Here is a 15,487-nt window from a genome sequence, read left to right as displayed (position 1 = left end):
TACTTGTACTTCGCCTTGATATGCACAGCATCTTTTTATTTACCGGTTAGCCATTTGTCTTCTTTAAGGCAACACTTGTTCAAATCCTTTGCCTAATTATTTTACATTCATGTGTGCATGTGTGTTATTATATGTGTGTAAGTATATACATGTGTTCGCGGTCAGCCTACTCAGCATGCTGTGCTTCTAAATAAGAAGCATGCTATTTAAGTCAGAACACTGAATTCTGAACTCTCATGACTAGTGCATAGCTGGCCTGTAGATAAGTCTGCACTCTCCACCTCACTTTTAATGAGCTTCCTCCACATAGAGACACTGGAGAGATGAGCATTCACTGTCCAATCCCAGGTCATGTGCTAAGCAACCACAGTCAGCAGACTACGGAAGTACGTAGTAGTTGCTCACATGCAATGAAGCACATGCTGTTCCCTGAAACCATCTCCAGAGTGATTCAGCTCTGGGCCCTTTACCTACCCACAGGCACTGCAGTCTTGTTGGGGATACCCTGGCAATAATGGCAATTCGGTACCCAAACCCAGGGGGTGTGAGCACTAGAGGTTAAAAGAACCTCCTGGTAAAAGAAATGAGAGGAGGTTGGGGACTGAATGGTAATTTGTTGCTGGGTCAGAGTGACTCAAATGCAGGAGACTAAGCACGGAACAAAACAGAAAGGAATCAAAGTGCCTGAGTTAGAAAAGTTTTGGTCTGAATTCCCAAGATGCACCCTTGGTTTTCTATAGGGGGCCTCTTTGATGTAGAGCTGTGGGTGAGAGCTTTGAAAAATGCACAGAGAGGAAGCTAGGGCTGGACGTTCGTTGTGGGAATTCTTCTGTCCTATTATTATGTCTGTAACCCGGTGTCTACAGGGGGGTGGAGGAAGGTGGTCAGGAACAGTTAAAGCACAGTGCATTTTTCTAGGGGCAGACAGAGATAAAAGGAAAAGCGGGGAGGATATCAAGACAGCACCGATAGAATTTCTTGCTGTGTCACGAAAGAGGACATTTCAGGCAAGGAGGAGAAAGTCACAGTGAGGTCCCAGTAAAGGCTTCTTGCTGTCTTCTTTCTCTCCTTCCTTGAATGCGTGGTTTGAACACTATAGCTTAGACAGTGAAGAATTTTAGTCACCACCAACCACAGTTAGAATGTTTTCACAGCTTTGTTCTAGTCACAATGATTGTTGGCCAAACCAACAACCTGAAGTCTGTTTTTCCAGTGAATGTAAATCCTACCCCGAGGAGATCTTTAGCAGGGCTTTAAATGGTCCAACAGGTGTGGACTGCTTGTCAAGACGACAAGTGTCAGTCTCCATATGTAAAGCGATTATTAGAATCTACTCCCACGAATTTCAACACGCAGGAAGATAAGAAACAGCTGGCCCGAGAGTGTGTGAGTCCTCAGCGTTTTTTTATTTGGAAGCACATTATTATTATCAGTGTGAATCTCTGGCTGAGAGAAACTGAAATACGGGTGTAGCCTTGAATGTGAAGATGTTACAGGAGGAAGAAGTAGTCTCATGATGTGCTGAGCAGGCTCCTGGACCTCCTCTGTATTTTAACCAAGTCCATCAGTGAAGGGACTCTGACCAACACAGTCGTGGCAAGCATGGCCCCTATAGTCCTTGTCCTTCTTCCTCTTTTCTTCTCTGTGCCTAAAAACAGTAAGATTACATTCTTTACTTGTTTATTTAGTATTTATTTGGTTGGTTGATTGGTTGGTTGTTTTGGTTTTGGGTTTTCAAAGCAGGGTTTCTCTGCTTAACAGTCCTCGCTGTCCTGGAATTCATTCTGTAGACCACGCTGGCGTCAAACTCACTGAGATCTGCCTGTCTCTGCCTCTCAAGTGCACCATCTCCACCAGGCTAGATTATATTCTTTTTTTCTTAGTTCCAAGATGTTTGGCATTTATTTTTATTATATCTGTAATGAAGAAATACATTATCTGCTTTTGAAATAGTGCTTGAAAATACGAGGAGTACAGATACCATGTAACAGAAAATTCCAGGCAGGGGGCACTACACACATCACATGAAAAAATAGTCTGGTGTTCATGTAATAAAAACTAGGCTTCAAGAGACCCAAGTTTCCTGCTTGCTTAAACAATGATATAGTTACATGAATTACTTAATAAACAAATTTTCCTATGTGTAAACGAAACGAGTAGACTAAATTTGCACCTGGAAATTTTAATTAGTATTGTAGACTCCTATTATAGGATTGGGTATGTTGGTTGCTGTATTTCCTGAAGGTTTAGATGGATGGTTTACCAGATATGTTGAAGAAACTACTCTGGTCATTGGTGAAATGGTAGGTTGTGAGGGAATTTGAGGGATGTTTTCACTAAGGGCAATCCCCGAGCTTGCTATGAGCCTCACATGCTGCAAAAAAACTGTATGCTGGTCACTGATGCTGTCATAACAGCCAGAGCCGGACGGCTTTTGCCCTGAGGGTTTCCTGTTAGTGGGCCTGTCTTCAGAGGGCCAGAAGGTGAAGGTGCAGACATGCTGTGTTCACTGTCCACAGACAAGAGTAGGCTGCTGTCATTCACAGCTGTCAGACTTACCCCTCTGTTAAGTGGGTTTCCTTTTTCTGAAGAACATGACTTGAAAGTAGCTGATGTTCCTTTCTTCTTCAATGCATTGCAGCTATTTTCAAATCCACTGCAAACATCTTACATTTATTGCTTGTCTGTAACTGTATCTGTGAAAGACTAAATGTGACAGGTGAGGTCAACACTGAGAATTTCAGAATTTCCTGGCTTCTTCAACATTAACACAATAACCCGGATGGTATGAAATTCTTCCGTTAACATTTTCTTTTGGTGCTGGAAATGACAGAGAATTCAATTGTGCCAAAGTAATGGATTCCTTCTTTTCCAGGCTCCCAACCAGGATTCGGATTTTAGATTCACCCAAGCCCATCAATTCTGAACGCTGTTTCTCTGTTGGCGCACTTGCCAGAAGTACAATGTAATGCTTATATTTTTGAAAACAGCTTGGTGCTTCAAAAAGTTTGGACCATTCTGCTTTATTCAGCAAAATTTTCTGTGTGACAGCAAGCTCTTGCTTAAACCCCTCAATCATGATCATTCCATTTGAAACAGACACATTGTATGTGGAGTTCTGCTGTGGGTATATGGGTGTAAATCCATAAGATGGATTCACTCTTGGGTCCCACCCAGGCAAGTTAAGATTTCATTCTTCTGGTTCTTTTAACAACACTGGATTTGACCATTCCCACTCAGAAAACACCAAGAAAAATTAATGTACTAGATTGGATGCTATTGCACTTGGATAAAGCTAGCAAGTTCTTGCTACTAAGATAGCCCAGGAAACACGGCCAAGGAAACCCAATGTATTAGAATAGAAACAGTGGTATTTGGCCCATAATTTGATGGCTCTCAGGGTTAACCTAAAGCTGCCAGTGTTTGCTACTAGATATAAAAATTCATCAGCTACCCAGCAACCATTAGGGCTTCTTATGCACCTAATATTTAAATTTTTAAGCAGACTATCATCTCATAGATCCATATCATCCAGAATAGTCTGTAATGGTAATCTTGCAAACAGCATATCAATCTCTGTTCCAAAACAGTTTGATAACTGGCACAAAGGCATCCTCGAGAGCTCTTAAATCGTTTACTTCCTCCTGTCATTCACTTTGTCCTAGAAGGAAGTGAAAAAGTCATTTTGATCCAAATGTCTTGGTGCAACTCACAAGCAGTAGATATTTTCCCCCAAACATTCCTAAAGCTGGCCACCAAGGTCTGTTTCCTTATTTTCCCACTTCCTCCTCCTGAGGCTGACTACTAAGGTCCAGTTATCAAAGCATTAAAGTCCAGCAAGAAAAAGCCCCCTTTGGCTCACCAAATTGACTCACCCAATTAAAATTAAACACCTCATCCTAACATGGAATACCCTTTCCCCACGTGCCAGGGCTGTCTTCTCCCTATCCAAAGGCAGACCTTTGTCCCTACAGGGCAAATACCCTCTATCCTCCATGTTTGTTTCTTATTCCTTGCCCTCTATCCCTCTGTGCAAATAAATCTCTTTTGTGTCTTTGCAGAGGCTCTTGCAAGCAGCCCTAAAATCTAATGCTCCCTGTTGGTCTTGGTCAAGTCAACAAATTGGGCATTTTAAGAGAGACTGTCCATGCCAGAAAAAGGTATTTCCAGAGAGATCCCTACTAAGTGTCACAGATATCACAAAGGCAAGCATTGGGTAATATATTGCAAATCTAAATATGATGCAAATGGCTACTCCCTGGTTCCTTTAAACTCCCTACAGGGGAGCCCTCAGCCCCACCTTCAAGAAAGTCTTTTCCCAAGAGATTCATCTCAAATCAGATGGATATGAATGGGTCACAACCTAATGTTGTTGTTTTTACTCTTTGCTTCTTGGGCTCTTTACTCTTTGGGGGGGTCTGCCACCCAGGTCCCAAATGAATACATGGAGGTTTATTCTTTCTTATGAATGTCTGGCCTTAGCTTGGCTTGTTTCTAGCCAGTTTTTAAACTTAAATTATCCCACCTATCTATTTTTTGCCTCTGGGATTTTACCTTTCTCTGTCCTACACACCTTTCTTTACTTCTTACCCTGTGGCCTGCTGTGTAGCTGGATGACTAGCCCCTGACGCCCCCACTCCCTCCTCTTCTTGTGCCTTGATCTCTCTTTTTCTCCTACTTATTCTCTCTGCCTGGAAGCCCTATTTCCCTCCTGCCTAGCTATTGAACTTCAGCTCTATATTAGACCAATCAGGTGTTCTAGGCAGGCAAAGAAACACAGCTTTGCAGAGTTAAACATGGCCTCTGCATCAGCTCCTGCCTCCAAGTTCCTGCCATGTTTGATTTTCTGTTCTGACTTCCTCCAATGATGAACACTAATGTGGAAGTTTAATTCAAATGAGCCCTTTCCTCCCCAGTTTGGTTTTTGTCATGGTGTTTTATCACAGCACTAACCCATACACAACACTCCCAAACCCTAAGACATCCATTATATGTTTTTAGATAGGTAAAACATAACCTTTAATGAAGAATTACACAGCACGAGTAAGCATGAAAGAATACATGAACACATAATAAGTGCTTCTGAGCTATTTCTGTGAATATCTGAATTCTGAAACTTTGACCAGAAAAAGACATAATAGTGGTTATGATAGTTAATCTTGATTGTCAATGCCATTGGACTTAAGCTCACCATGCAAACAGAGCTCTAGGTGTGTCTCTGCGTGAGATTCCAGATTAGATTAGTGGAAATTGCCTCTATTCCATGGGCTGACACCCTTGACAGCATTAACAAAGAGAAAGCAAGCTGAACAGAAGCAGTCATCTCTCTGCTTCCAGACTAAGGACGCAGTGTGATGGCTGCTTCCAGCTCTGGCTGCCATGACCTCGCCACTACGAGGGGAGTGAGACATGGCTTCCAGCTGCTGGCTAGGGGAACTCATCCTCCCGTAAGTTGCTTTTCACAGGTATTTTGTCACAGCGACAAGACAAGGAAGCGATGGCTTAGAAAACGCTAAGGAAATTTGAAGAGGTAAAAGAGAAGTGATGGATCCTGGCATGAGCTTCTGCAGAGGACTTCGGAGTTTTCCAGTCAACTCCAGAGCACTCAGCTCTTACCTAATTTTGGCTTTGATTTTTTTTCTGACTTTCACAATGAAATTATTTCAAACAGCAATCATACATAGAATTTTTGATGTTACATTTAATTGCTTTTCAAAACTAAAAAAAAGACAACTAAGAAAAACAAACACACAAATACAAACTGTAAATGAACAGTGTGCACTTGACATAGGAAGTGTCAAAAATAGCACAGCAGGATTGCAAATGCAGCCGAGATTCCTCACACTGGTTCATGAATTATAGAGGTAGACAGCATGGTCCATACTATAGTAGGGAGAGTGGACCTGAAAATAAGATACAATAAAAATGTCAATGTTACTGGAGAGGAAATGAAGCATTAGTAGAGTGTGTGCAATGAATAATGACCACACTGAAATCATCTGGGTAGTAAACCCGTGAGAAAGATTGAGCCCCACTCTGTATAATGAAAGTAGAGTCTGAAGGAAAAAAAAGCAAGTAGAGTCTTTGGACACATCAGATATTTAGGATGTCTTTCAAAGATAATAGACATCCAAGGTGGAGAATCCCTCACAAAAATATAAGATGTTGCTAAACTCAGCAGGGGAGTGGTTAGTAACTCAGAAAGTAGTAATAGCAATTTAAAGCTCTGGAAATATGAAAACACAGGACTCTGACTCAGCAAGACCAAATGATTCAGAAGTGCTGATGAGAATATGGTGTACAAGGGTCTGCAGGGCAGAGTTAGTCAACCAGCAAGTAGGCAAATCACAGAGCACTCTCTGTGTCCTGCTGAGGACCTCAGGCTTTATCCTCTGATTGTGAGGATACAAGATACCGAGGAGCCAAGGGACATTGTGATGTGCACATCAGATGAGCTATCCGAACAATATGGTTTGTGGGAGGTCAGGCTATGTATAAGTAAAAGATCTTATAGGAAATCTGATGAAGGCAGCCAAGAAGGGAAAAAAAAAGGAGAAGGCTTAATGTTGTCTAGAAAAATTCAAATGGAAGGGAGAGCAAGAGGTATTCATAAAAGGCAACCTTCAAGGTTTTGTGACCATGACTTCTCTACCTGCAAATAAATGAGCTACTAGTAATATGATGAGGCCCCAAAATGATATCAGAGCACCCTCAAAGAAGAGAGACCCAGTGACTCAGTCCACTTGTTCACTTGTAGATCAATTCGATGGAATTTAGTGACTGAATTTATAGGAGTAAAGGCATGGTGCAGGCCAGGGAGAAAACTGAGGAAGACGGGCTTCTAAGATGAGAGGAAACCAGCTTATTTGCAGATGGTTGAGTATGAAAGCAAGCACACCTTCTGGGGAGTAATTTGGAAGAGGGAAATGATGGGTGACTAGACCCAAATCAACTCTCATGCGCCATATAATTGGAGACACCTAGGCAGTGGAATACCTGAAACCAGAGAATCACATGTTTGCTATATGAACATGAAGCAACCTTATTTGAGCTTTGAAATTGGCTTTATCATCATCATCATCATTGTTGGAGGAACACAGATTTTCATCTTTAATCCCACACCCTTCCTCAGGCCATACATTCCTACAGCTCTCTCTGTGGCAGGCAGTTAAGAAGCTATCTGTGCTGTGACTTGACAGTCATCAATTTGACACTTGGTTTCTTCTTGCTCTTTATCATGTACACTATGCTGTACTAAACTGTAACATAAGCATCACCCCTAAAAGGGCATAAGAAGTCAGACTTTGCTTTGTTTTGTGGGGTTTGATCTGGAGGCCTCTCAATCTTATGAGCAGATTTCTCTGAAGGTTGCTCACTGATGAGGTTCCTCTGGCACTCATGCCTACAATTCCTCTCATGGCCTTTCCCTCTCTCCCTTTCACATATATTTTATATATATATGGATATGTATGTTATGTATGTACATACATTTTACATATCTATATACACATATGTATATGTGTGTATATATATATGCCCTTTCCAGGCCTAGGTCCCAATATGCGTCAATGTGTTAGCTTCTTTTCTGTGCTAGCAGCTGCTGCTTCTCTTGTTTTATCATTATAATTATTGTCATCAATATCAATAATATTTACAGATATGCCAGACAACTAATGGAGACATATAAAGTCATTACTTAATGCAGTCATCCAACAAACTCCTTGTGTAGCATTTTAAATAATATGGAACTGGAATGTAGAGACCTTAGGTAGTAATTCACATATCCCTATCATCATCAACAATAATTCTATTCATCAACATCTCATAGTCTAGTTCAGAGTAAAGGCTGTATACCTTTTCTATTGATGTTAACTGATGGAGAATTAGCCTGACTCTGGGACTTCCGAGGAGGACTTGGCATCTGAGCATCTTTGTTCTGGAAAGATTCCTGAGGTTGTACTTAGAGAGCATCAACTAATTTGAAGACTCAGCAGGTCTCAGAAACAAGCCAGGTAGGGATTTGAGGCAGCTCTTTCCAAGTCATGTTTCTCCTGCTGTTTGCCAAATCATGCAACTACTCCTCATTTCAAATAAAGAAAAGATCTATGTTGAGAGGAGTTCTTATCTTTGGAAATTTTATTATGAGAATTCTGTTTCTTTATTCAAAATGTTCAATGATTTTGATCAGGCTAAATTTACATTAGACTCCAGTTACTATTAGGATAAGTAATCCTTCACTGCTACCTTTAGGGCATAAAGCTCTCTGGTTATTTTTCCTAAGAATTTGAGAGAATGAATAAAATCTCTGCTCCTCCCATAAGTAGACAGATGAAAAGAGGCTGCTCCTGAAAGTTCAAAAGAGGTAGAAAGAGAGGAGGCGTGAAAGTGATGAAAAGAAGAAATTGGAAAAGGAGGGGGAAAGGAGACATAGAGAAAGGATGTAATGAACAAATTGAGGCAAATGAATAGATGATACATTATTTGATACATGTGATTGTATTTAATACATATGAATGGATATGAGATAGTTTGTTGTGCCATACAGACTTCATCCCCCAACTGTGTTTGACCTGGGGCTGGAGACACACTTAGTGGTAGAGTACTTGACTAATATGTACAAGGTCTTGGCTCAGTTCTATTTTCAAATCTATACATGGATGCATGGTATGAAGATAATCCATTAAAAGTCTTGCCTAAAAAGTAAAAGTTAATCAGATATATCATGGTAAAATATTAATGATTTGAATATAGTTAATCTAAGTCTTTAAAACTCACCATAAGATTGAAGAATGTTTGCATAAAAATTATCACAATATTTTAATTAAATGAACTCTTACTATTTTATTAGAGTTTCTCAGTATCTTTACTAAAATAAGACAGATATTTTCCTATAGTATTAAAGAATATGATGTAGTATTTCTATAAAGTGATCAGTTGTGACCCTAAGATTTGTAAATGCTTATTTCAGCATTGCATTTCCCAACACCCTATTTTGTAGGAAATAATTTGGTCTTGTAAACCATATTTACTATAGAAAATTTTCCTGCAAACCCTCTCATGGTTATTGTGCTGGATTTTGATCATATGGATATAATATATCCTAATAGTTAAAGAGATCTGCCTATTGTGGGATTTGATAAGAAGAAAATTGTTTCATTTCTGTAAGGTCTACAGATTAATTTTAATGTATAAACCTCCATTTATAATGAGCAGCCTAGCTTTAAACCATAGTTGCCACATTATAGATAAGTTTGAAAGAGGTATTTGTTTTTCAGAGTCTCAGTTTCACTGTTGTTAATAACAAAGCAAGCTGTGGAACACTGTGTTACATACGTATAGAAAACATGTATACAGCATAAATGAATTAGTAAATAAGTAAAAAAATTAACCTTTATACTCAATTCATATTATTTTCTATTTTATTTTTTTATTCATTGTTGTTGTCCCTCCCTTCCCTTCTCCCCCTCCCCCCACCTTACCCCAATCCACTCCTCAGAAAGGGAAAGGCCTTTTATGGGGAGTCAATAAAGCCCGGCACATTCAGTTGAGGCGATCCAAGCTCCAAGCACCATCAAGAGTGAGCTTCAAAAAGCCAGTTCATGCACTAGGGATAGATCCTGGTCCCATTGTCAGGGGTCCCACAGAGCAGGCTACAAAACTCCTGCCCAGACAAGGAGGGCCTGGTTCACACTGGATCCCCAGCTGTTGGTCTAGAGTTCCTGAGCTTCCACAAGTTCGGGTCAACTGTTTCTGTGGTCATGATCTTGACCTTCCCTCATGCATATAGTATTTGTGCCCTGTCTTGGAAGGGACTCCGGTAGCTCTGCCTAGTGTATGGAATGGTTGGGTTGGTAGAGGGATGGAGTAGAAGAGTAAGAAAAGAGATATCTTGATAGAGGGAGTCATTACAAGGCTAGGAAGAAACCTGATGCTAGGGAAATTCCTAGGAATCCACAAGGTCAACCCCCCTAACAATAATAGAGATGGTTCTGGACCTGGCCTTCCTCTGTAATCAGACTGGCGACTATCCTAACTTTCATCATAGAACCTTCACGCAGTAACTGATGGAAACAGATACAGAGATCCGCACTCTAGTCATACTCTAAATAGGCATATATATTACGTTTTTAAAAGATAATTTTAAAAATTCTATGTATATAAGTTTATGTCTGCACGAGTCTACCCACAGGAGCTGGAGTTACATGTGATTATGAGCTGCACCTTATGGGTGCTTGGAAAAGATCTCAGGTCATGGAAGAGCAGGAAGTGTTTCTAAATACTGATCCATCCCCCACCCTGCATTTATGTCCTCTCAGTCTAAGAAGTGATGAATTTCCGCTTTGAGACTATAATATTTATATTTTCAAATTGATGTTATTTAATGTCAAATAATGGGTTGCACTATGACATTTCACACACATATATCACTGTGCTTTGCTCATCTCTTTCTCCCAAGTATTGTCCTGCCCCCCACTCTTCTAGTTACTTAGACCCTGTCAATCACCTGCTTCAAACTCAACCAAAATCCACCTTCTACAGCTACAGCAATCTGTCAGTCTCAGCTGCAGCATTCCTTCGTCATGTGTTCCTTTTGTAACACTTACTGACTTAGTTTTCAAAGACTTTAATTCTGTGTATTCCCATTGAGCCGGATCCCTTCTGAAAGGACCCAGTGATTCATAACCTCTACCAAGATGTTATATTTGGATACATAAAAGAAGGGAAAGGAACCAAAAGCCTTCTTAGTAAGCCTTGGAAAACAGGTGATACTTTTATATTGCCAGCATTGGAAAAACTGGCTTTGATGACTGGTTTTAGCTATGGAATAATGTGTCAGAAGTCTATGCTGTGACATAGACTAAGAAATTGTGTCAGTTGTCATTTAGGCTACAACCTAAAATTACACATATTTTATAATATATAACAGATAATATCAAATCAAAAAGAATAAAAGAACACCCAAAGCTAGATCTTTACCTAAATTGTAATGACTTAAGTTGCTAATTCACAATAATAGCAGCTACTATTAGTTATTGTGAGCAGGTCCAATACTCTGGTGGCTCTCCTCTTGCATAGATGGGGGTGGTCCTAGTACCAGGGACTTGGCAATCTTAGGGTAGGCTGGACCCTGTAGGGATGGGATCCACATTGTGTAGTCCCTAGGTCTCGGGTGGTTCTGCTCAGAGCACTGGAAGGCAGGCCAGAAATGCCCAGGCTTATCTCACCTGTCCCGTGTGTGGAGAATGGGACTTGGATGCTGGCAGTCTCTGGGCAGGCTGACTCCTGTTGGCATGGAATGTGCAGTGTGTAGTCCCCAGGTCACAGCTGGTTGCCCATAGGGTATTAGAGGGCGGGCCGGACACAGGCCCAGGCCTACTTAGTCCCCTGGGTGGAGAGAGGGACCAGGATGCTGGCAGTCTCTGGGTGGGTGACTCCCGCCCGGTGGGGAGCCTGAGTGCACAGTCCCCTGGCCTTGGCTAGTTGTGTACAGAGCCACTATTAGTTACTGCATAATCAGCATTATTCTGAGTGCTTCTAAATTTTCTATCATTGCAACCCAAGGAAAATAGATTACAGTTCTCCCTCCATACCTGCATACACACACACACACAAACACACACACGCGCCCGCACGCATGCACACACGCACACATGAATCTCTATTTAAAATGTCATTATTAGTCATAACAATTTCTTCTATTATAAATATTCTGTGAAGAACTTAAAATCTGGGCCCACCTACTCATCAAAAGACATTAGAAAAAAGTGGTATGAATTGATACCTAATTGAACTGGTTCAGTTGTGTGGTTAATTTCTTTTGATTGACATAAAATTCATTGCAGATGTGAGGGGTGCCTTCAACACTGAAAGGCGAGTCTGATTTAAGCTGTAAGGAAAAAGAAGGAACAGTGTAAAAGGGAGTACTTTAAGCCACTTTTAAAGTGGAGCCACGTCCCTTTCTCATCACAGCCCACCAAGCTATTGATGCCTCTCTTCCAAGGGGCTGTCATAAGAACAGTCTTGCAGGGAGCCAGTCTTAGATCTGGTTCCGCTAGTCTATTCTGCCCTAGTCCATCCCAGGCCCACACACTGGCTTGCCAGTGAGCCACCTACCCCTGTAGTCTTCAACATCCTCTGCCTCCAGCCCTCCTGCAACACACCAGGGCACCACGAACAGAAAGGCCTTCTCATATGGTGTTCCCGCAGGTTCTCTTCTTTCCAATGAACTGGGATGGGGAACAGACAAATCCGCTCAGACGTGAACAGGAACTTCTCTGCCATCAAGAGTACCACTCCTATTGTGCCTCCTCAGGTATCCTCTGCAGCAGGACTGTAGTTGTCTCTAGAGGTTGGGGTGACATCTACTCAGAAAACTCACATGGACGAGTCAGCAGCTCAGAGAAGAGATACTCACAGATCTGAGGGATGTGCTAGACTTACAGCTAAGCGCCTTGCCCCCATCCTTCAGAAACCCTCCTTAGAACACACTGGAAAGCCCCAGCAGCTCCTGGTTCATTGCCGCGTCTCCAGGAGGGACCAGGTAATCAACAGCTACCAAATGAGCCTCGGCCTCAGAGCAGCAGTCCTCTAAAGGCCAGAAGGATAGATGATGTGAATCCAACTTCCTCATAAAAAGCTGGCCTTGGGTAGCCTCTTAGAAGGCCCCCTGCCACATTCAGGACAGCCAGGGCCAGAAGGCTCTAAAACAACCCCCTCTCGCTCTGTAAGATGACTTAGCGTCACCCAGAAAATGAGAACAACAGAGAAAAGTGGCCAATGAGTGGTACCTCATATACGTTGTTTCCCCTGTGCTTTGCTGTCCATCCAAGGGCAAAGTTTTTCTCTACTTGGAGAAATACAGAAAGCACAGAGTGCCTAGCTATCCAGAGGGAACACTGAATTGAAAATAATACATCATCTGTTAACTTTCTTACTAATTTCTAAAAACAAATGCCTCTGGTTAAAGCTGACAAAAGCTCAAGGTAAAAATTACAAGCTCCCTCGGTAGTGAAAAAACAAGAAATTGGTCATGTTGGAACACACAAATCATAATGGGTATACATATTTATGATACCTAGACTCATCGACCCAATCTGTAGTTACATTTTCCATGTGTTTCTTGGGAATCATAGACAATGCCTTATCTGCTTTGCAAAACATCAATGGTTCTTAACTAAGCGCAATGCTTAGTCAACACCAGGAAGTGTTAGTTTTAGTTTTCTGTATTTGAAAGAGTGAAAGATAAATTTCATTAGTAAATGGGTGTGTGTGTGTATTACTTGCTAAACCCTTAAGACAGTGGCTAAGGTCAGGCTATTTTCTTTTCTCCCCTTCCTCGGAAGTAGCTTTCTCTCTCACAGGATCAGCACTTCAGAGAAATCATACAGTGTCCACAAGCACAATAGTGTCTCACTCTCTCAAGAGCGCTGAGCCCCTTGAGCCACGGGTGTTTACCAAGCAATTGGGGCTCTTCTCTAGTGTCTCCTAAGTTCTGCTGCGGCTCCATATCCCACCTGAAGTAGAGTACCTCACGTGTGTGTGCCCGTGCGTTGACATTTATTCTTCCCAATTAGTGGCTTTCCTTCTAAAGTAAACATTTCATTTAGATGGCTAGTACAGTGAACAGTTGAGGTCTAATTATATCGTGCGGCTGCTCCCAGCTCTGGACGCACAGGTTACTTCAGCCTGTCACCCTCTGGGACAGAGCTCATCAGCTCCCGGGAGCACGGTGAGAAGCACACTCTCTGTCACCGTTGGGCTCCTTGTTTTGACATCCGAATCGTTCAGATAAGCAGAAGGTATCCATGGGAACACACTGTAAGAACAGAGGAGTGACTTTGCTGCTGCTGCTGGGATGTTGTGTGGGGGATTTTCCTGCAGAGACTCACCTTAGTGTAGCCTCCGTGTGAGGAAAGTTCAGGCCTTCCTGCAGCTCTGCTCAGTTCTTCAGATGGGTAGCATCAGTGGCTCGTGCACTTCTGCCAACATTCCCCGGCCCTGGGAAAATAGTCTGGAGTAAAATTCACAAAAGTTTAAGCTCTGAGAAGTAAAGGGGCCTCATACATTTGAGATGTTATCATGCAGAGACTAATGCAGTTCTTTTTTAAATTAAAGTTGAAGTGTAGTAGAATGTGCTGAATATTAAGTGAATCTTGCTTCTTGCTAGGCCTAGCCTAAAGCACCTTTTTTTTCTTTTTTCACTTTGCAATTATGCTGTGGACCACATTATTCTACAATAGAAGTATGTACAATAAAAGAAAAAAAGTGAGACTTGGCAACCATAAAGGAAAGGGCTTTGCAGAGGTGGGGAGGGGGAGGAAGGGAGGGCAGGAGGGAGAGAGAATGTTAAATTTGATGAGAGAAAAATGAATGCTAAGTATGATGGGACCCAGAAGTGACCTTGGACCAGCCTAAAAGCTGATCCAAAGAAAATATACTGAACTCTAAAGTTAGAAATGAATGGAAGGGTCACTGGAGAGATGAGGTGTCTGGAGAGAATCAGACCCAGGTTCAATTTCCAGCACTGCATGGTAGTTCACAACTGCCAGTAACTCCAATCCCAGAAGGCCTGATGCTCTCTTCTGGCCTGTACAGACACTGCATGAATATAGTGCACAGACAGATGCAGGCAACACACACATAAAATAGAAAGTAAGGGAAATATTTAAAACAATGGGTTAAAATGTAGAGGCAACTGTGCATATGCGTAGCCTGTCTCCTGATCTGTCCATCGGTCCCTAAGAACAGAGCATGCTCTTCTATGCAAGGGCTTTTGACATTGTTCTTACCACTGACTATCTGAAGAGTGTTTATGAGAAGACAAGAACTGGGAAAGGGTCAAAAGGAGAGAGATATCACCACTAGGTTATTTCTTGCTCCTATCCAAGTGTTATGGAGGAGGAGGTAGCTGCTCAGAGAACACTGGATATTTCCCATTCTCAATGTCATTTAAGGAGCATCGTTGAAAACCCACCCACCAGGGGTTTTCATCTTGGTAACTCTGTCTCCTGAAGGTCAGAATGCTCCTTTATCGTGAAACATCATTGAAGCCTCAGTTACGCTGACCGAAGCACCATGAGGCCACACATGCACTGAATCAGGGTCCCCATCCTCAGAAGACTTGCTGTCATTATGCTATCACTTGCACTTTTTGTCATACTCCTCTCTTGTGGGAATCATGGGGAGAAATACTCTAAAATACTCTAAGATGTAGTTTGCGGGGAAAGGGTTTGCTTTCATCTATGACTGTGCCACTTGGCTGACAAGCATCCTTTAAAATCTGTAGCCCTGTTCCTACTGAGTGTTCCCTGCCTGAGAGCAGCCCACTTCTGTCTTGCTTTGGTCTGTTTTCCTAGATTTGTTAAATAACCTTCTCCTTAAAACATGCCTGTCTGGGTTACCTCACTCAGGATGGTTTCTTCTAGTGTCGTCCATTTGCCTGCGAATCTCATGATTCCATTATTTTTTTCTGCTGAATAGTACTCCA

At 41.9% G+C, this 15,487-nt stretch overlaps 1 pseudogene; it reads right to left on the bottom strand.

Moving 5' to 3' along the window:
- Positions 1-2,182: 2,182 nt before the first annotated feature.
- On the bottom strand, positions 2,183-15,131 carry LOC101840018 (annotated as a pseudogene).
- Positions 15,132-15,487: the final 356 nt, after the last annotated feature.

Source organism: Mesocricetus auratus, unplaced genomic scaffold (genome assembly GCF_017639785.1).
Source record: "Mesocricetus auratus isolate SY011 unplaced genomic scaffold, BCM_Maur_2.0 Super-Scaffold_100009, whole genome shotgun sequence".
NCBI lineage: Eukaryota > Metazoa > Chordata > Mammalia > Rodentia > Cricetidae > Mesocricetus > Mesocricetus auratus.
The sequence above is the reverse complement of the archived record's forward strand: the minus strand, read 5'-3'. Positions and strand labels throughout refer to the sequence as shown.